The sequence below is a fragment of the Sorex araneus genome, chromosome 1 (genome assembly GCF_027595985.1).
Source record: "Sorex araneus isolate mSorAra2 chromosome 1, mSorAra2.pri, whole genome shotgun sequence".
Taxonomy (NCBI): domain Eukaryota; kingdom Metazoa; phylum Chordata; class Mammalia; order Eulipotyphla; family Soricidae; genus Sorex; species Sorex araneus.
The window spans coordinates 331228371-331249521 of NC_073302.1; the positions used below are offsets into that span (position 1 = coordinate 331228371).

Below are 21151 nucleotides of genomic sequence, written 5' to 3' on the forward strand. Positions count from 1 at the left end.
TGGGTCAAATCGGAGCTCAATTTCTTATTTTTTGAGAATCGTCCACGTTGTTTTCCAAAAGAGCTGAACCAGTCGTCATTTCCACCAGTAGTGAAGGAGAATCCCTTTCTCCCCACATCCACAACAACACTGGTCGCTTTTGTTCTTTTGGATATGGGCCAGTCTCTGTGGTGTGAAATGATATCTCATTGCTGTTTTAATCTGCATTTCTCTGATTAGTGATGTAGAGCATTTTCTCATGTGTACTTTAGCTATTCGAATTTCTTCTTTGAGAAAATATCTGTTCATTTCCATCCCCCATTTTTTAATGGGGTTGGGAGTTTTCTTCATGAAGAGTTCAACCAGTGCCTTGTATATCCTTGATATCAACCCCTTATCATATGGGGATTGGGTGAATATCCTTTCCCATTCTGTAGACTGTCTTTGCATTTTGTCGCTGTTTCTTTTGAGGTGCAGAAGCTTCTTAGTTTTAGGTAGTCCCATTTGTTTATCTCTGTTTTCACTTGCTTGACCATTGGTGTGTCATCTTTGAAAATACCTTTAGCTTCAATGTCATGGAGGGTTTTTCCAACCTTGTCTTCCATGTAGCTTATGGATTCTGCTCTGATGTTGAGATCTTTAATCCACTTTGACCTGACTTTTCTACATGGCATTAAGTAGAGATCTTAGCCCAATTTTTTGCGTTTTGCTGTCCAGTTTTGCCAGCACCATTTGTTGAAGAGGCTTTCCTTGCTCCAATTCACATTTTTTGCTTCCTTGTCAAAGATTAGATGATCATATAATTGAGGGTGTGTGTCAGGATATTCAACCCTGTTTCATTGGTCTGTGGTTCTGCCTTTGTTCCATAACATGCTGTTTTAATTATTACCGCTTGTAGTAGAGATTGAGGTTGGGGAGGGTGATTCCTCCCATATTCTTTTTCCTAAGAGTTGCTTTAGCTATTCATGGGGGCTTATTGTTTCATATGAATTTAGGAGTGTTCGCTCCATTTCTTTTAAGAATGTCATGGTTATCCTTATAGGGATCGCATTGAATGTGTACAATGTTTTGGAGAGTATTGCCATTTTGACAATGTTAATTCTCCCTATCCATAAGCAGGGGATATCTTTCCATTTTGTCGTGTCCTCTATTATTTCTTGAAGTAGCGTTTTGTAGTTTTCTTTTTACAAGTCCTTTACCTCCTTAATTAAGCTGATTCCGAGGTACTTGATTTTCTGAGGCACGATTGTGAACAGGATTGCTTTTTTCATGTCACTTTCTTCTCTCTCGTTATTTGCATATAGGAAAGCCATGGACTTTTGGGTATTGATTTTATAGCCTGAAAATTTGCATACAAGTCTATTTTTTCTAAGAGTTTCTTGGTAGAGGTTTTAGGGTTCTCTAAGTATAGTATTAAATAGTGAGAGCTAGATTTCTTCCTTTCCTACTTGAATGCCCTTAATACCTTTTTCTTGCCCAACCACTATTGCAAGTACTTCCAGTTCTATATTGAATAAAAGTGGAGAGAGTGGGCATCCTTTTCTCGTCCCTGGTTTTAGAGGGAAGGCTCTTAGTTTTTCCCCATTGAGGATGATGCTTGCTGTAGGCTTATAATAGATGGCTTTGACTATATTGAGGAAAGTCCCTTCTATACCCATTTTGGCAAAAGTTTTTATCATAAATGGGTGCTGGATCTTGTTAAATGCTTTCTCTGCATCTATTGATACGATCATATGTTTTTTCTTTTGTTGATATTATGCATTATGTTGATTGATTTCCGAATGTTAAACCATCCTTGCATCCCCGAGATGAGTCCCACTTGGTTGTGGTGCATGATCTTTTTGATGAGTTGTTGAATTCTGTTTGCTAATATTTTGTTGAGAATCTTTACATCCATGTTCATTAGGGATACTGGCCTGTAGTTTTCTTTTATTGTGCTGTCTTTGTTTGCTTTTGGTATTAGGGAGATACGAGCTTCATAGAAACTGTTTGCGATGGTTTCTTCAATTTTCTGGAAAAGCTTGAGAAGAACCAGCAGTAGGTCCTCTTTAAATGTTTGAAAGTATTCGCTAGTGAATTCATCTGGACCTGGGCTTTTGTTTTTGGAAGACTTTTGATTACAGTTTTATTTTCCTTGATATTATTAGGACTGTTCAGGTTCCTGGTCTTCTTGATTCAGCCTTGGGAGATTATAGGAATCCAGGAATTTATCTGTTGCTTCTAGGTTCTCTCATTTGGTAGCATACAGATTTTCAAAGTAGTTTCTGATGATCTGTTGATTTCTTTGGTTTCTGTTGTGATATCCCCCTTTTCATTTCTGATTTGGTTTATAAAGGTTCTCTCTTTCTCTCTTTCTTTGTGAGTTTTGCTAGTGGTTTATCAATCTTGTTTATTTTATCAAAGAACCCGCTCTTGGTTTCATTGACCTTTTGGATTGTCTTTTGGGTTTCCATGTAGTTGATTTCTGCTCTAACTTTTATTATCTCTTTTCTTCTGCCTGGCTTTGGCTCTTTTTGTTAGTCCTTTTCTAAAATCTTAAGCTGTGATGTCAAGTTATTTATCTAGGTCCTTTCTTCAGTCCTGAGAAATGCTTGCAGAGCTATAAATTTCCCCCTTAACGCAGTTTTAGCTACATCCCACAGGTTCTGGTAGCTCGTGTCTTCATTCTCATTTGTTTCCAGGTACCTTTTGATTTCTTCCTTGATTTCCTTCCTGAGCCACTCATTGTTCAACATCGCGTTGTTTAATTTCCAGGTGTTTGATTTGATTTTCTGTGTCTGTACATGATTAACTTCTATCTTCGGTGCATCAATGGTGTGAAAAGATAGCTGATACAATATTTATCTTGCTGATTCTGTTGAGGTATGTTGTATGGCCCAGCACATGGACTATTTTGGAAAATGTTTCATGTGCACTGGAAATGAATGTGTATTCTTTTTTGGGGGGGATACAATGCCCTGTATAAATCTATTAGCCCTCTATCTTCTATTTCTTCCTTCAAAGCCAGTATTTCCTTGGTGAGTTTTAATCTTCTTGATCTATCCAGAGGTTATAGTGTGGTGTTGAATTTCCAACTACTATTGTGTTGCTCAGAATGTCCTTCTCAAGGTCTGTTAGCAGTTGTTGTAGATATTTAGTTGGTCCCTCATTAGGTGCATACACGTTTAAGAGTGTGATTTCTTTCTGCTGTATATATCCCTTGATTAATAAAAAATGGCCTTAACTATCCCTTTTAATCTTTTTCAACCTGAAATCTATGTTGTCCAATACTAGTAATGCCACCCCAGCATTTTTGAGGGAGTTGTTTTCTTGTAGGATTGTTTTGCATTCTTTGATTTTGAGTCTGTGTTTGTTCTGGCTATTCAGATGTGTTTCTTGCAGGCAGCAGAATGTTGGGTTCAGTCTCTGAATCCATTTTTCTACTCTGTGTCTGTTAATTGTTGAATTTAGACCATTGACATTGAGAGAGATTATTGTTATGGGATTTTGAGCCATCTTTCTGTAAGGGTTTGTTGTGCTTATATGTTTTTTTTTTTTCTCTTAAAGTAGCCCCTTTAGTCCTTCTTTTATGTTTGGTTTTGAGTCAATGAAGTTTCTGATCTGTTGTTTATCTACAAAATAATGTATCATTCCTTTGAGTTTGAACGAGAGTTTAGCTGGATAAAGTATTCTTGGTGAAACGTTCATTTCATTGAGTTTTTTCCACCATGTCCCAGGGTTTCCTCTGAGAGGTCTGCTGTGAATCTAAGGGGTGCTACTTTGTATGTGATTTCATTCTTTGACCTTGCTCCTTGCAGTATTGTGTCTCTATCCATGATGTCCATCATTCTAACTAAGATATGTCTCGGAGATTTTCTGTTGGGTCTCTTTTAGCTGTCACCCTTCGGGCTCCTTTATTCTGGATGCCTGCATCTCCAGCTCTGGGAACTTTTCAGCAATAATTTCTTTGACTGTGACTTTTTCATTGGGGTTGCTTCCCTGTCCTTCTGGTACTCCAATGATTCTAATGTTCTTCCTCTTGAGATCATCCCTTAGGACTCTGATTTGTCCTAGAGATATTTTGAGGTCTCTTTCCATTGTTTGTTGTTGCCTGTAGGCTTCCTGTAGCTCATCTTCAAGCTCACTGATTCTGTCTTCTACTGTAGTCATTCTATTGTTGAGGGCACCCACTGAGCTTTTTTATTTCATCTACTGTATCCTTCATTTGTGATATTTCTTTCTTTAACATTTTTATTTCTGCTCTCATTTCTTCCCATATTTTCTTGGCTGTCTATTCTATTGTTTCTGTCAGGTCCTCCTTTAATTTAATGGATACCTTTTCAATCTTTATGTTGAGTTCATTGAACATCTTCAGCATTTCAACTCTGAATTCTTAATCAGAGAGCTCAAGTTTGTAGGAAATGCCTATTGAGGCTTCTGGACTCCTTTCAACATCCTCACCTTGTGGTGGGAATTTGCTCTGTTTCTTCATGTTGTTGTGGTATGGAAGAGGGACCTTCAAGTTCACTATCCCTGTTCCCTCTTGTTGTGTAAAAGAAATCTGGATTTTCAGTCAATGGTAGTTACCTTTTTATTTTCCCCTTCTAGAACATGTCCTTCCTCTCAGATGTTCCTCTAATACTTAGGTGAGGCCTAAATGATCCTTTCAGAGAATGTGCTCTTCTACATTGGGCTTTTGCACAGGTACTTGCATTTATTGGTGTTTGGGCGAAATTAGGACAGACTACTGTCTTATTATCCTACTGTTTTTTGGATAGCTAGGATGTTACTCATGTACATAGGTAATGAAGGCTGAGATATAGCAAAAGATTGCTTGGTGTTGAGAAAATAACTGTGGCCCCCAAAGAGGCCATGCCCACTTTTGCCTAGCCGCGTCCCCTGGAGATGAGGCCACACTCCTTGCCCCACAATAGCTGTGTCTGAGAAGCAGGGTGGGACGCGGGAAGGGTGGGTAGGGGATGTCACACACCTAGGCCGGAAGAGAAAACGGCTGCGGTGCTTGGAGTTGGTGTGCCGCCTGCCAGGGCGGCAGTCCAGAAGGAGTTCTGACTTTTTTAAAAATTGTTTTACCACTTTATATGTTGAGACAGCACAAGTGAAATGCATCAAGTCTGTAAATTTCATCTCAAAGGCTCTCAAAGATTTTGAGATATTCTTCCAAGGCATAATAGAAACCTCAATTAAATTACAAATAGAATATTTTAACAAGTGATTTAAGAGAAAATAAAAATAACTGAACAAGACAGAAAGCATCAATTTTAGCTGATTTTAAGGTTGCAAAGATATCACAAAATGCTGAGTAATTCATTATTTTCAATTGAACAATTTAAGCTTTAACAATCTTAAATGAGGAGAACAAATGATGTCAAATATGACACACAAAGGGCTAATATAATAATTATATACAGATCTTTTAAAATAATCAGGAGATCATCATTTGGACATCTTCAGAAAACATGGAAGAATAAACCACACTGCATAAAATTTTATACAGTGAAAAATAGCACCACCAAAGAAAAGACAACACACTAACTGAAAGAAGATATCTGCACATCACACACCAGACAAGGAGTTAATATCTAAGATATATAAAGAACCACACACGTCATTTACACCAACAACAATCTAACAGCCCAGTCAAATAAAAAGCAGATGATTGAATAGACATTCTCCAAAAGAAAACAAACAGATGACTAAAAGTCACATTTTAAAAAAACCCTCAACTTATTATTGGAAAAATATGTCAGAAGCACAGTAAAATATCATATTACACTTATGAGAATGGCCTATATCAAAAAGTCTTGAAACAATATGTGTCAACAAAGGTTCAGAGAAAAATTAACTCTTGTACACTGTTAGTAGAAATCTGAATCATTTGCAGCCTTTATGGAAAACAGTATGGTGATTCTTAAGACAGAAATTCCATATGTCCTAGAAATAGTACTTTGCGGTATTAATTTCAATATACTAGCAATAACACAAAAACACTAATTCATAAAGACATATTCACCTTCATAGGCTACAATGACTAACACTTCATAGCATGTTAGTCATAATAGCCAGTTTACAGAAACAACTTCATACTCATTCATGAATGGTTGGATAAGATGCAAGACAAAAAAGAAATACAGACAACCCCCCCCCTCCAGGACATCATAAGTATATATGCAGTAATATTCAGTGGAACTGAATATCACTTTATATTTATATATATAATAACTTTAAAAAGTTATTGAAAGTGACTTTTTTCATTTTTAACAACATAGAAAGAATGTGTAAGTTCACTCCATGAGATCACCAAGTGATTTTGCTAAGTTAGTAAAAATTACTCAGTGACTTTTTTATATTCAAAATATAAATAATCAAGGCAAAATAACTCTTATGAGTGTTATATGCTTCAAAATGTGCAAAATGTGCAATGTTACCAGAAGGTATGTAAATGGGGATGTGAGGAGTGGAGGAATGGAAGCAATCTGATTATGGGAATGGAAATAGGACTATGGTGGTCAGTGCGGAGAACATTATAGACATACCAATGTGTGAGGTAGTATTCCAGAAACGTATTTATTCTTGTACAGATACTTAGAATTAAATTTTAATTTTAAAATAAAGTGAACAAGTTAAACTGTGAAAACCCTGTAAGAACATGATACAAAACATGCATGCATACAACACAAAATTACAAAAAAGAAAACAGAAGGGACTGGTGAACAAGAAGTCAGGTTCAACTTCTCTGGTTAGAACAAAAATTTAAATGAGATATAATCTTAATAACCACATTGGCAAACATTTAAAAAATTATATCAACTATGGTTGGTTGTAAATGAAGTAAACCAGTCCCATCATACATTTTTATAGATGTCTATAAATTTCTACAACTCTTTTGAAGAGAAAAAGGCATATCAGCACTAATACTCACTCTATGCTAGGTTTTTTTTTTTTTTTTTTTTTTTGGTTTTTGGGTCACACCTGGAGATGCACAGGGGTTACTCCTGGCTCTGCACTCAGGAATTACTCCTGGCGGTGCTCAGGGGACCATATGGGATGCTGGGATTTGAACCCGGGTCGGCCGCGTGCAAGGCAAATGCCCTACCCGCTGTGCTATCACTCCAGCCCCTGTATGCTAGGTTTTTAAATCTTAAAATATATTTTTTATTTTTAGTCATAAAATTCACATCTAGAAAATTCTCCTCTGTACATCTAAATGTGAACACAAAAATATCACAATATTTCCATGATTTCAATCCATATGTTGCAGAAAAGATAAAACTCTGTTCAGTTACCTATTGTGCATTCATGTACTCTCATATCTTCAAGACAGCTTCAGGGCTGGAGCGATAGCATAGTGGGTAGGGCATTTGCCTTGCATGTGGCCGACCAGGGTTCGATTCTCAGCATCCCATATTGTCCCCCAAGCAACGCCAGGAGTAATTCCTGAGTGCAGAGCCAGGAGTAACCTCTGAGCATAGCCGGGTGTGACCCAAAAAGCCAAAAAAAAAAAGGCAGCTTCATATTTTCATTATTTTATTTATTTAATATGAGGGGGCACTTCACAAGCAGTGTCTGAACTTGCTTGGGGCCACTTCTCATGTATACTCCAGCTGGCTGTGAGCACCCAACAGGGCCAGTTGGAGAACGTGCTATTCATGCTAGGGTCCCGGTATGTTCTTATCTCTAGCACTTCATGGTCCCTTGAGCACTATGGAATGGCTTTCAAACACCATCGCTCCCCCCACTTGCCACACACACACATACACATAAACACACACAAAAGTATTTAATATTATCCCAAGTTTGTAAAAAGAAATTTGAATACATACATATCTAAAATACTGTACCAAATGTTAATGGTGATTATCTCTGGATGGTGGCATATGGGCGATTTAAATTTTTTTCTTTATATTTTCATATATTTTACAAATTTCCTACAATGAACATGTCATCATTATAAACAGAAAACATTTTTAAAAATATAATAATTATAATAATCTTCTTAAACAGATTTTCAGTTTTGCTGAGGAAGGCCTTTTTGTGATTAAACACATCATTCATAGCATCATAACTCCCACAGAGCTCAGGCCTTGTATTATATTTTAAAAGAAGTCCTGGATAATTTTAAAAAACACTTTTGATTAACAAACTCATTTCTTGTTTTTTCCCCTCTTGAAAAGAATATGTGGGGTATATTAAAATATTAAATCATACTTGAAAACCTGCATTTTGTATGAACATGTGCAAAGTACTATTGCCTGTTCTGTTGGTGGGAGAACAAACTCAGCACCTGAAAGGGTTAACTGCAGGCGTTCTGACCACCTGTTCAGCATCTGCTACATGGCCTTCATTTTAAAGGCCTCCAAGGCTCTCCAACCCAGGAAAGGGATTTCTGTTTTGCAGTGGATATATACACAAAGGCAGAGCCGATGCAAATACAAAATTCCCAGTCCAAAAATAAACAGTTCTTAAGCAACCCAGACAATGAAATGGATGATAATCTTTTCTCCCAGAACTTTGGGGCAATCACGTTTTTATTGACTTTTCAGGGGAAATGAAAAAGGCTAACATATAATCATCAACTAAAAGAAATAGAAGTAATAAACCAAGCCAAGGGCAAAAAACTGTCATGAGGAAATGTGTATATAAGGTAAAATAATTCTAATATGACAAAACAATTATAGTAGGGTGAAGTTATATGATTACATAAACAAGTGACGTGGGCAATGGAAAGAATTAGACAAGGGTGCTGAGCACTGTGAGGAGAGCCCAACTTTCTTTATAAATCTGGATATCATCTGGGTATTTTAAATTCTAAGCTACAAAAGCAGTTTCAATACATGAAGAGAAGGGTAGAATGTGTGTGTGTGTGTGTGTGTGTGTGTCTGTGAGTTGAAAGGAGAGTGTATGTGTCTTTTTTTTTCTTTTTTGGGTCACACCTAGCAATACACAGGGGCTACTCCTGGCTCTGCACTCAGGAATCACCCCTGGTGGTGCTCAGGTGACCATATGGGATGCTGGGAATCGAACCTGGGTAGGCCGCGTGCAAGGCAAACGCCCTACCCGCTGTGCTATTGCTCCAGCCCCAAGAGTGTATATGTGTCTTAACACATTGTCTTATTAGAACCCTATACACAAGAACATTAATTACTTGGTGAAGATATGACATTCTCCACATAGTCAATGTAGTCCAAAGTGGAGTCAAGTGATTAGTGATGCACCATTGCATTATCAACAAATATTCACTTGTATCACTTGTAGTCCCGTTGATCTTCGATTTGCTTGAGCGGGCGCCAGTAACATCTCCATTTGTCCCTGTCGCGAGCTAGTGCAGCCCAATGATATCTGCTTGCTCCAGGAACAGGAAGAGCTCAAATCATTCATTCAGAGGTTTGAGGAAGAAATCTGACCATCTAGTTGGTGGGCGGCCACGAGGTCTTCTGACGTCCCATAGAATGCAGTCGGTAACAGCTCTAGTCCAGCAGTGGTCTCTGAATTGCATTACTTGACTGGCCCATCTGATTTTTGATGCTTTGGCAAACGAGACAGCATCCCTGATTCTTGACCGTCGATGGAGGTCAGAAGTCCGATTCCTTCTCTCACTTGAGTGAGACATGATATTCCCAGCATAGCTCTTTCGATTCCTCTTTGGGATACCCTAATAGCATTCTCATCCTATTTGCGTAGGGCCCAGATCTCTGAGGCATATGTTAGTGCAGGAAGAACGGTGGAATCAAAAAGATGTGCCCGAAGTCAGAGGTTCTATGTTCTCTTAACCACCTCTTTGATGCTCTTGAATGCATTCCACTCTGCTCTCTTCCTCCTGCGCAGTTCTGGCACCAAGTCATTCCTCATGTTGATTTCTCAACCCAGGTACACAAAGTTGCTGCATTTGGAGATGTTCATTCCATTGAGAGCAAATGGAGCCTCAGGGACAAGTTCGTTTTTCATGAACATCATCTGTTTGAGATTCAGCTGAAATCCAACCTTTCCACGCTCATGGTCGAAGTTGGTCAGCATTTGTGGTGCTTGACTAACGGTTGGTGTTATGAGAACAATGTCATCAGCAAAGCAGAGGTGGTGTAATTGCCAACCATCTATCTTCACTCCTATTCCTTCCCATTCCAGTCATTGCATGATGTTCTCAAGGGCGGCACTGAAGAGTTTTGGTGAAATTATATCACCGAAACCGGGACACCTTGGCAGGCTCGGGCTGGGGCCGGAGCTCGGGCTCCGGCCGAGATTCGACCCGGGTGGCCATGCCTCTGCACAGCCGCGTGAATGCCGAACGAGCAGGAACCAGAGGCAGCTATAAGTCTTGGGGTTCCAGAGAGTGCTTGCAACCATGTATCCAGACTGTGAACTAAGCTTTTGCTCCATGCTGCTCCAGGAAGGGAAATGATTCAATTTCCAACTTTAATCTCCCTGGATTTAATTACTAAAATACAGAAATTGTATTTTATCTTTACATTCTCATCAGTGGAAAACTCAATATCAAATATTTCCTTGTCAATAGGGCTGTATTCTTGGGGGATAAATTCCAACAAAAATAGTGAGTCTGTGTTGAAACTCCAACAATAGTGAGTTTTGTGTTGAAATATGGAATGTAATCAAGGTAAAGAGAAGAGTGAAATTTATCAGTTACCCAGGCGGGTGTGGGGGGTGGGGGGCATACTGGGGTTTTTGGTGGTGGAATATGGGCACTGGTGAAGGGACGGGTGTTTGAACATTGTATAACTGAGACATAAGCCTGAGAACTTTGTAACTTTTCACATGGTGATTCAATAAAATAAATTAAAAAAAAAGAAATGGTATCACCCTGCTGCACCCCTCTCTTTACATCAATGATCACTTCCTTGTAGAATGGTGAGATCCTGGTGGTGAATCCACAATACAGCTCATGGAGGATTTTGATATACTGAGCTTGAACGCTCTGTTTGGCCAGGGCTTCGATGACTACCTCAGTCTCAACAGAATCTAAGGCCTTCTTCAAGTCGATGAACGTTAGACAGAGCAGCATCTTGAACTCTCAACAAATATTAACAAAGTTAATCAACAATTCAAATAGCTAATCACAATTTTGAGTAATGGTTAGGGAGGAATTATAGGTGCCCGGATCCTTGCCCATCTCTGTACCAATATATTTTCAGTTATTAGTTAATTGTAGGATAACATTGGGTTTGTCCTTTCAGCCTTGCCACAGGGAACTTAGTTCACCTTAAAGCAATGTCCTTTCTGCATGGACACAGGAAGACAGTTAATATTACAATTTGTAACTTGGGAGTTGATTGACTCCAATAATATTTACTCCTGGGCATTTGCTTTCTCAACTCAGTTGCCCTTAGTTCCTAGCACCCCAAAAGCAGGGTCCTGATGAGGGACGGATGGACCCAGGGCAAACTATGAGCTACCCTGGCATCAAAATGGGCCAGGCCAAAGCACCACAATACTCAACTATAAGTTGAGAGCATGGCCATAGACAAATGCTGTCATGATCCAAAGGTAACTATGAGACTAGGACCCTGCTGGGGTTAGGAAGACTAACCTGACCTGAGGACTGTGGTCTGAAACATATAGTGAATGTCCTCAGGAAGAACCAAACTTTAAGTTTGATATATCTCTTACTGTGCTCATACAGAATGACATCGCTACAAATATTAGAGGTAAATTTACTACAACTATTTAAGTGGATTACTAGCTGAGGAAAGAAGAAAGTGACACTCCCTGGATGGGATTCCCCCCCTTAAGCAGATCTCTTAGTAATCTGGAGTAATCTCCTTTGATGAGATTTTGTTAATCTCCTGGATAAGTGGTCTTACCCCTCTTTGTTGATTTGTTAATGTTCAATCCACCTTTGTGTCACCACCTTATGTGATTGCTATATAAACAAAGACTATAAGAGAAGTAGGGGGAGAAGACACAGAAGCAGAGCACAAAGAGAAAGAGAATCAGGAAGTCATCGAAGACAGAAGGGGAAAGAAAGAGCACAAAGCAAGTCAGAAGTAAGAGTCAGAGTGAGAAGTGAGAGTGGGTCAGAGTCAGAAGTAAGGGTCAGAGTCAGAAGTAAGAGTCAGAGTCAGAAGTAAAAGTCAGAGTCAGAAGTGAGAGTGAGAAGGGCTCCAGAGAGAGAAGCAGAAGGGCTCTGGAGAGAAAGACATGGGAATAATAGAGATCGGAAGAGACCAGAGGAGAGACTATAGAGGTAGAGAGAGGCATACAGAAGAGAGCACAGCGGCACACACAGCAGCAGAACACAAGGAGGAGCCATCCCGATCTGGTCCATACACAGCGGTTTGAAGCACCGAACGAAAGCAGCAAGAGGGAGAGAGAGAGCCACCCTGAGAGCCCAGGGACAACACACACACACACACACACACATCACTCCCTCCCTTGCACGCGTTTATATTTTTTACAGTTAATGTTATTTTTAAAAATTAATTTCTCAGGGGACAGAGAGACAGTGCAGCAGGTAAGACACTTGCCTTGCATGCAGTTGAACTATGTTCAATCCCTAGCACCCCATATGGTCCCCTGAGCCAACAAGGAGTGATCTCTGAATGAAGAGCCAGGAAAAAATCTTGAGCATAGCCAGGTGGGGCCCAAACAATTACTTTTAAAATTATATTTTAAAACCATGATTTACAAAAAAATTCATAGTTGAGTTTTAGACATACAGTGTTTTAGCACCAGTCCCACCACCAGGGTATTTTCCACCAGATTCCCCAGGTTACCTCCCAACCCACGAGACTGACACCTTGAAAGGCATATTTTTGTTTATTTGGTTGTCGAAGTTCAGGTCTCTTGTTTTCAGTGTTGTTGACTCTGTGTTTGGAGATAGAGCTGCACCACTCTTCGACACCACCCATGGAGGACCTTGACCCCTCCTCCCATGTCACTTCCTGTCAGCCTCTTTTTACTTCTCCCTGTGATTTCTTTCCGTCTCTGTCCTTCTCCGCTCTATACCCTGGGGTCAAGGGTGATCTTGACATCCCCCCTTAATAGATTGCATCCCTCATCCAGTTATTCTATATACCACAGATAAATGAGATCATCTTGTTTTCTAAGAAAGTACCAAGAGCATCATTTTATATTTGCAGTGCTACTTCACTATGCCCAGTATACAAAGATCCCTCTACCACTATCCCTAGGTCCCCCTCCTTTTTTAAACATCCTTCCATCACAGCTCTTCTGGGCTTCTCTCTGGGCTTGTATCCATTAGGGACTGTACGACAATGTTCATAAAAAAAAAAGAAGTAAATCTTCAAATATTGAGAGTTAAAAATAAAAATCTGTTGACTTTGGAGAAAATAAAGGCAATTTTATTCCATAAGTAAGAAAATTATAGATAATACATTTATAAAAGAACCCTAGCTTCTTAAGCTGTGGGTCACAAATTTTTTAAATTTTTTTTAAATAAAGTTACTTGTGGCATATTATATTTTTATATATTATACACATAGGGTTACATAGAAATTTCTTAGGCAAAAAGTGATCACGAAGGGAAAAACTTTAGAATCCCTGCTCTAAACTGCTTTTGAACGACTAAAGAAAGAGAAAAATATAAGAAAAAGTTACTGAATAAGGATATTAAGTCTTGACCCTTGGCTCAATGATCAGTGGCATCAGCACAGGGCTAGGTTGGTGTGTATTTAGCCAACTGTTGGCTCCTGAACTGTGCTAATGGGGTAGAGGTATTGTTATGGATGCTAACCTGAAATTCACTCCTGAATTCTATAAATAGATGTACAGAATTTAAAATAGAGTTTGGTACACCCCAAGGACTGTGTCTGGTTCTTCACATGCCATTTCTCAAACTCAAAGGAGTTGAACATTCCGGACCAGGGACGCAGCTCAACTGCAAATAAATTGCCCTGCATACATAAGACCTAGGTTTGATCCCCAGCACAGGAAAAAAATAGTGAGGAGAGAGGGAGTTGAACATTCATATAGCATAATTAAACCAAATCACCTTTTTTCTGTTTTATTTTGCTCTTTGGATTACACCCAGGGGTGCTAAGAGCTCACCTCTGACTCTACGCTCAGAGATCACTCCTGGCAGTGCTCAGGGTAGTGGTGCTGGATATTGAAGCCAGGAAGCAAGACAAGCACCTTTCCAGCTAAACTGTCTCTCTAGCCCCAGAATAGGTCATTTTTAAGGTGATGTCTTGTAAGCTCGTTACCTGTAATCCCTCCTAAGGGTGCATTTTTCTTCAAAAACACAGCAATTTGCCTAGTGGCTAGAGAAAGCACACCTTGCTTTCTCTGGACAGAACCTCATGGAGAAATTGCAAGTTCTCAGGCCAAGGTAGATGAACTACCATAAAAATTTAAGGCTTGCAATGATGTGTCTTTCTCTCCATTGACGGACTTTATTTCCACCAGAAGTTTTCATAACCCTCCCTTGACTTCATGTGTTCCCACCTCAAACTGACATGCTTGCTCCAATCTCCTTTCTCTTCCCTTTCTTGGGTCTTGATCCCAACACTTCCAAATTGGGTGATAAACTCAATCTTGATTTATAATCCTTTCATGCTTGTCATGAATCAAGTTTCAGGTGCAGGTGTCTCACAGGGCCCGTGGCCTGGCCAGAATGGGAAAGACCATTTGTCCTTCCTTTAAAAAGTCAGGGGCCTTAAAGCCCTGCATAGGTATGTTAGCCCTCTGTTTTCTATTTCTTCCTTCAGAGCAAGTGTTTTCTTGCCTAGTTTTGTTCTTGTTGATCTATCCAGAAGTTACAAGGTGGTGTTGAAGTTTCTAACTACTACTGTATTGCTAGCAATGTCCTCCTTAAAATCTGTTAGCAGTTGCTTTAAGTATTTAGCTGGTCCCTCATTAGGTGCATATACATTTAAGAGTGTGATTTCTTCCTGTTGTACATCATCATCATCATCATCATCATCATCATCATCATCATCAATATCATCCCATTGATAGTCGAATGTCTCAAGCGGTCTCGAGATTATGCTGCATCCTGTTGTACATTTCCTTGATAAATAGAAAAAGGCCTTCTCTGTCCCTTCTAATATTTTTCAACCTGAAATCTATGTTGTCAGACACTAGTATGGCCATCCCAGCTTTTTGAGGGAGTTGTTCGCTTGCAGGATTGTTTTGCATTCTTTGACTTTGAGTATGTGTTTACTGATTGTTCAGATGTATTTCTTGTAGGCAGAAGAATGTTGGTTTCAGTTTTTGGATCCATTTTGCCACTCTGTGTCTCTTGATTGGTGCATTTAGACCATTGACATTAAGAGATTATTGTCATGGGGTTTTGTGCTATCTTTCTGTAAAGGTTTGTTGTGCTTATGTGTGTCTTTCTTCTTCTCTTACAGGAGATTTTTAGTACTTCTTTAAGTTTAGTTTTGAGTCTATGAAGTTCCTGAGCTGTTACTTATCTATAAAGTGGTGTATCATTCCATCAACTTTGAGTGAGAGTTTAGCTGGATAAAGTATTCTTAGTGAGGCATTCATTTCATTGAGTTTTTTCACTATATCCCACCATTGTCTTTGGGCTTGTAGGGTTTTCTCTGATAGGTCTGCTGTAAATCTAAGGGGTGTTTCTTTGTGATTTGCGTGTTTGACCTTGTTGCTTGCAGTATTGTGTCTCTATCCACGGCAATCATCATTCTCGCAGATGATATGATACTATATCTAGAGAATCCTAAAACCTCTACCAAGAAACTCCTAGAAACAATAGACTTGTACAGTAAAGTCGCAGGCTATAAAACAAATACCCCCAAATCCATGGCCTTCATATGCAAATAATGAGACAGAGGAAAGTGATATGAAAAAAAGCAACCCTATTCACAATCGTGCCCCAGAAAATTGAATACCTCCAAATCAGTCTAACTAAGGAGATAAAGGACAACTACTACAAAATGCTACTCCACAAAATAAAAGAGGACACGAGGGAATGGAAAACATATCCCCTGCTCATGCATAGGAAGAATTAACATTGTCAAAATGGCAATACTCCCCAAAGCACTATACAGATTCAATATGATCCCTATAAAGATACCCATGAATTTTTTCAAAGAAATGGATCAAGCACTCCTGAAATTAATATGGAACAAAAACCCCCCACGAATAGCTAAAGTAATTCTTGGGGAAAAGACGATGGGAGGCATCACCCTTCCCCACCTCAAACTCTACAACAAAGCGGTAACAATTAAAACAGCATGGTACTGGAACAAAGACAGAGCCACAGACCAATGGAACAGGGCAGAATATCCTTACACACAACCCCAAATGTATGAACATCTAATCTTTGATAAGGGAGCAAAAAATGCAAAGTGGAGCAAGGAAATCCTCTTTAACAAATGGTGCTGGCATAACTGGACAACCACATGCAAAAAAATAGGCTTAGACCTCAACCTAACTCCATGCACAAAAATCAGATCAAAATAGATTTAAGACCTGAACATCAGACCAGAATCCATAAGGTGCACTGAAGACAAGGTCCAAAAAACCCTCCACAATATTGAGGCTAACTGTAGGTATCTTTAAAGATGACACATCAGTGGCAGGAAATAAGTGGAAAAGGAGATAAACAAATGTGACTGTAATAAACTTCGAAGCTTCTGCACTGCAAAAGATACAGTGACCAAAATGCAAAGACAATCTACAAAATGGGAAAGAATATTCACCCAATACTCACCTGATAAGAGGTTGATATCAAGGATATACAAGGCACTGGTTGGAATCTGCAGGAAGAAAACTTCCACCCCCATCAGAAAATAGGGCAATGAAATGAACAGAAACTTTCTCAAGGAAGAAATATGAATGGCAAAATAATGATGCTCTTCATCACTAATCATCAGAGAAATGCAGATAAAAACAACTGTAAGATACCACATAACACCACAGAGACTGGCACACATCCAAAAGAACAAAAACTGTTGGCATGGATGTGGGGAGAAAGGGACTCTCTTACATTGCTGGTGGGAATGTCTACTGGTTCAGCCCTTTTGGAAAACAGTATGGACGCTTCTCAAAAAATTAGAAATTGAGCTCCCATTTGACCCAGCAATACCTGTCTGGAGGATATATCCCAGAGAGGCATAAAAGCATATTCGAAATGACATCTGCATTCGAAAATTAATTGCAGCACTGTTTACAATAGCCAGAATCTGGAAAAAACCCAAGTGCCTGAGAACAGATGACTGGTTAAAGAAACTTTAGTACATCTACACAATGGAATACTAGGCAGCTGTTAGAAGAGATGAAGTCATGACCTTTGCATATAAGTGGATCAACATGAAAAGTATCATGCTAAGTGAAATGAGTCAAAAAGAGAGACAGACATAGAATGATTGCACTCATCTGTGGAATATAAAGTAACAGAATGGGAGACTAGCACCCGAGAATAGTAGAGATAAGTACCACAAGGTTGGCTCCACAGCTTGGAAGTTGACCTCACATGATGGAGGAAAAGGCAGCTCAGATAGAGAAGGGAACACCAGGTAAAGTATGGTTGGATGACCTGCTTGTGATGGGAGATCGCGCTGAAAGCAAACTATAGATCAAACATGATGACCACTCAATACCTCTATTGCAAACCACAACACCCAAAAGGGGGGAGAGAGAGAACAAAAGGGAATGCTCTGCCACAGAGGTTGGGGTGGGTTGGGGGGATTTGGTGGGGGGAAGTGGGAGAGATGCTGGGATCATCATTGATAGAGAATGGGCACTGGTGGAGGGATGGGTATCCGAGCATTTTATAACTGAAACACAAGCAGGAAAAATTGTAAATCTATAACTGTACCTCATGGTGATTCACTAATAAAATTATTTTTGAAAAGTCAGGGGCCTTCTCTTAGTTCCCTAGTTTTATGTGTGTGAGGGTGGGGTACAGGAACTGGCCATGGCAGGTGTAGCTCTCAGATCCCTCAGAGCAGAGTCATCATAACCCCACTCCTGCAGGACCACTGTAGTGCAAACTACAGTGGTGCTTCTATGCGCCCACCTAGGTGGCCTGGGGTGGAGTGGAGGACAGTAGTCCTGCCTCTGAGCACCCAAAATTGGCAAATAGCCCAAGCCCCCAATAGGCATGAGGCCATGTCTTTATTTTACCAATGGGTTTATGAACATATGAACCTTAAGCTGCCTTCACTTTTCTAAAGGGAAAAGAAGGAAAGGACCGAGAGATAGTACAGGGTTAAGGCACTTGCTATACATGCAGTATATACTTGTTCAATCCCTGGAAGCACATATGAGTGCCTGAGCACAGTCGAGGGTCACTTCAGAGCCTAAGCCAGGAATAGTTACTAAGCATCCAAGGTGGGGGCCCCAGAACCACAAAGAGAGGAACAAGATAAGAACAAGGAGGAAGAGAAAGAGAAGAAGGAAAGGTTAAGAGGAGGAAGAAGAATAAGGGAGAGAAGTAGGAAGAAAATGAGGGCAGAGCTTAGAACCACCCAACTTACAGCCTTCCTTATTCTTGGAATTTGGAATAAAAAATGCCTGAGGGTTTCTGTTCAGTTAGCAGAGGTGAGAACACAGAATCAGGGTCTTCCCACAACTCCAAGGAGTTCTGCTTCCTCTACTAAGTAGAGTTTGGCATTTGAAAGAGCACTGATACCTCACCTCCACACAAAAAAGTAGTTTTGTCTGTAGAACTATAGATTTGCTGAAAGGAATGTTTAGGAATCAGGCTAGGGATCCATATATTGAACAGGCTAGGGATTCATCACTGTATCACTGTATCACTGTCATCCCATTGTTCATCAATTTATTCGAGCAGGCACCAGTAACATCTCCATTCGACCCAGCCCTGAGATTTTAGCAGCCTCTCCTTACTCTTCTTTCCCAATGATTGGAGGCTTTTTCAGGGTTGAGAAATGAGACCTCTTATTGTTACTGTTTTTGGCATTGTGAATACACCATGGGGAGCTTGCCAGGCTCTGTTGTGTGGGAGGGATACACTTGGTAGCTTGCCAGGCTCTATGATACATATATATAGATATATATGTGTATATATATATATACACACACATATATATTACTCTCTATGATTTTATGGAAAATGGGTAGGGGGTGTCTTATAATGTGTTGCGTGACCACTCTCCAGCCATGCAGTCCAGGAATATGTTCACTCAGCGTGAGGCTCGGCCCGAGCGTGTGGAAAGTATCCTGGAGCATGGCAGTGGTTGGGTAGTAGAGGTTGGTTGCTAGGAATACGTATAAGAAAAAAAATAATTGCTTGGTCCTCACACTAGTATTCCATCAGAAAACTTCTAAAAACTCCATGCACACACTAATTTTTATAAATTCCATATCTGATTCCTGGTGTGATGTTATCATGCCGTTTTTGGCACTGGAGAAGAACTGTTCCTCAGAACATGCAACAACAGAGGCGTGGTGGCATCGGTGTCTTTGTCAATACGAACTTGGCCATGAATATTGATTTATTCCAATGCCTAACAACCCCAATCGGATGATTACGCTTGAATAGAAGTGGCTCACTGCCGGTGGTTTCTGTCTTCATTGTCTATGCACCAACAACCAACTATGATGAAGAAGAAATCGAGAAATTCTACATGGAACTGGAGAAGTTCTATAAAGAAGACCACACCTTCTACTAGATCATTGTCGGTGATTTCAATGCCAAGATAGGACTGATAAGGTCGCCCGAAGAACTCTACATTGGGACCCATGGCCTAGCATGGAACGAACAGGGTGAGAGACTGTCTGAATTCATCATGTCAACCAAGACCACCCATGGTAACTCACAGTTCCAGAAGTCTGAATCTAAACGTTGAACATGGGAGTCTCCCGGTGGACAGTTCCACAACAAAATTGACCATATCATATTCAATCAAAGGTTTTGCCTGACTGATGTTGCTGTTGTCCCAAAATTGCAAATGGGATCAGACCACCATCTCCTTCTTGCAAAATTCTACTTCACAGAGAGGGAAGAAAGGTCTGCAAAGTTTAAGTTTAAGAAAAGAACTCCCAGAATGACCACCAACCGGGAGCTCTTTGGCACTATTGTGGCAACATGGGAAGACAATATCAATGAGGAATATGATTGACTGGTTCAGCACCTCCATGACTGTGTAAGGAATGCCAAGAGTGTGAAAGCCACAAACAGACGCTTATCTTCAGAAACTTTCGCACTTATTAGCCAACATGGTTTGGCACGAGCCTCAGGCAACCATGAGCTCGCAAAGCTGTGCAGAGAAGCAATGAAGGAAGAGCTCAAAGAGAGAAGAGCAGCAGTGTTTGCCAATGCTGCAGAAGCTGGGAAAAGTATCCCGTACGCTAGCTTGTCCTTCGCCAACTTCAAAATCAAGATGACTGACCTCTGTCGTTCTGATGAATCTATTACATCTTCCAGAAGGGCAATGGAGAGGATTATTCACGACTTCTACTCAGATCTCTTGAACAGCTACATCCACCTGTCCACATAACAAATTCCACAGGATGGATATGTCATTCTCAATGTCCTCCCTTCTGAAATCCAACATGCCATTTGTCAGTAAAGATGTGTACAGCACCCGGTCCAGACAAGATCAGACCCGAATGCCTGAAGAATCTGCCGCCAGTACTCATAAATACACTAGCTTGGCTCTTCACACACTACCTGGCCATATGCAAGGTTCTGTCCTAATGGAAAACCAGCAGGACCATTCTGTTGTACAAGAAGGGAGACATCCACACATCGGTAACTATCGACCAATTTGCCTGTTGTCCATTGTCTACAAGTTGCTCATTTGAGTCATCCTGAATAGAACAGACAGAACACTAGATGAAGGACAACCATGCGAGCAAGGCAGGTTCCGAAAAGGATTCAGCACAATCGACTATATCCACACAGTGACCAAGCTCTTTGAAGTTTTGTAAGAGTTCAAGATGCCACTCTGTCTACCGTTCATCGATTTAAAGAAGGCCTTTGATTCTGTTGAGACTGAAATGGTCATCGAAGACTTAATCAAACAGGGCATTCAAACTCAGTACATCAAGATGCTCTGCGAGCTATATTACAGATTCACCTCTAGGATCTCACCATTCTACAAGGAAATGATCATTGACGTAAAGAGAGGATTTAGGCAGGGTGATATCATTTCACTGAAAGTCTTCAGTGTCACCCTGGAAAATGTCATGTGATGATTGGAATGGGAAATAATGGGAGTAAAGATTGACGTTTGGCAACTACACCACCTCCACTTCGCTGATGACATCA

General features: G+C 40.1%; 1 pseudogene; it reads left to right on the forward strand.

The window, feature by feature from the left end:
- Window positions 1-20940, forward strand: part of LOC129402299 (uncharacterized) — a 126857-nt pseudogene extending 105917 nt beyond the window's left edge.
- The last annotated feature ends 211 nt before the right edge of the window (window positions 20941-21151 follow it).